Source organism: Sipha flava, unplaced genomic scaffold (assembly GCF_003268045.1).
Source record: "Sipha flava isolate LNK unplaced genomic scaffold, YSA_version1 308_pilon_pilon, whole genome shotgun sequence".
NCBI classification, from domain to species: Eukaryota; Metazoa; Arthropoda; class Insecta; order Hemiptera; family Aphididae; genus Sipha; species Sipha flava.
Window position 1 is genome coordinate 406,061 of NW_020272985.1, and position 2,430 is coordinate 408,490.

Sequence of the window (2,430 nt, forward strand, 5' to 3'; positions counted from 1 at the left end):
CTATAATTATATTTAGTTCAATAGTATTTTTATTTACAATATATGAATTGCAATTGATATTGAATCAATGTTACTTTATAGAGAATTGGTTTACCATTAGTTTATAATTAAACCATTAGTACCGTAATTTACAAAAATTACAAATATAAAAATATAATATTTACATATATTTTATAACAAATATTCATTCAGATTATTTTTCACACTTACGAATATCCCAATTTTCACAAATTCTCCGACGAAAAAAATAAATAATTATGTATGTTTTGACATTTTTAGTAATCTACCTAATGCATAACGGATGACATTGAACATATATAACATCATATATTGTGCATTAAACTTTAAAAAATGCATTTAGGCTCTACTATACTTCGTATATATATATATGTATAAAATGCTGATGTTTATCAATTGCGCGATTGTTTAATGACATCAGTATTATAATAACTATTTAAAAATAAGTTTATCCCGATGACATTGGAATTGAATAGATAAATCCGATGTCATGCGAGATTATCTAAGTCTATTACTGTTGCAAAACACAATGATACAAAAACATTTGGTGTACAGGTATTTTAGTTGCTATTATTATTCAATAGAAACAATTTTTTAACGTGTAATTTACGTTTTTTACTATATATCCGCTTCAAAATTCAAAAATGGCCTTCATTTAATTTGATGTTACGATATTTGCTATCTTTTTGTAGTTATCTGAGTTAATACTGGCCTATAGAAACCAAAAATGCAATACAATTATCATTCAGATCTAATTATTTAATACTACTTATTAATAATATTTGTATTAATAATATTAATTAATATTAATTCCATATAAGCAAATGTTAAAATCCTTATGGGAAATTAATATGGACGAAGTTGTATTAAATAACTTTTTATTTCTTATAAGTAATTAAATATTTGATAGAATTAATTAAAAACATAAATAAATCCGATGCGACGATAGATTATCTAACGCTATGTTCTAACTATTTTGGATTTTGCGTTGCATTTTTGCGGTGCGTGCACGCAGCGCAAACGGACTTATTATGACTTATAGTAATTCTACTACTATTTCATTACACATTCATACAAAAACTTTTGGAGTACTGATATTTTAGTTAATAATATTAATCTTCAATAGAATATTTTTTTTCACATGTAAAATACGTTATGTACCCGTTTCAAAATTCAAAAATGGTCTTCATTTAATTTGACTTTACCATATTTGCTATCTATTTGTAGACATATTCTTTAATCAGTGGCGTCATTTCAGTTTTTTTTTTTTTTTTGGGGTGTACGAGGTATCATGTAGGCCATTTTGAAATTTTATAAGGTGAAATAGAAACTTTTTTCTAATTATAAAATTAGAAATTTCATAATTATAAATATATAATATATTTACTTACGTAAATTATTCTGCTTTTAATACTTCCATAGATTACGAATCACATTTAACTTAAATAATAAAAAAACAATTTAAAAACTAAATAGAATAAATTATTGATTACTTTATCTGTGATTACTTAATCTGTTAATGTGTAAATAATATTATGTTGATCATTTTCTTAAATGTCTTTTTTACTATTCACAATTAGTGAAGTGACAACATTTTTTTTAACATTTAAAAACATTGTATATTTCACTATTTGTTAGTTTCTTATATGATTATGTTTGCTTCTTCCGACAATTAAAACCTTTATTTATAAATGTACTTTCAAAACAATTATCAATGTTCACAGTATAATGTTTGCACATAAAAGAGTATACCATATGTTTTAAAACAGAGTATTCAATCCAACTAAAGTTTGTTGAAAATGTTGAATTGAATTATCTGTTTTGGTAATTTCTTGGGTAATTAAAAGAATGTGCTACATTGCATCATTTTACTTCGTAAGAGATAAATCAGGAATCTTAAAATATATTGAATTATCTAAAGTTATTATTTTTATCATTCATTTTTATCATTTTGGAGACTTAAATACTAACCTCATTTTCATTTTTTATTGTTTGCTCTATACCACTTAATTTACAATCAAAATTAATAATTTGAGGTTTGACATTGTCAACTACAAAATTTGATTTTGATTTATTTTGGCTAGTAGATGATAAATTATTTAATTTATAGATAAAGTATAAGGGAAATAAACAAATTTATACATAAAATTAAACATTATAAATATATAAAATATATTAAATTGATAAACTCACATCTACAGTCGTGTTCATTAATTTTATGTTGACTACATTATAAACATTATCATTTGATTCGTTTTTGCTTTCAATATTGTCAGATTTCTATAAAAAATTAGTTGGTACATAATACATGTATTGATAACATTCATCAAATACTATTTTAATAGGTACTTACAACATTTTTCATTAAATTGTACAATATTCTGACAAGAGGAACCAGTTGCTACTAATAAT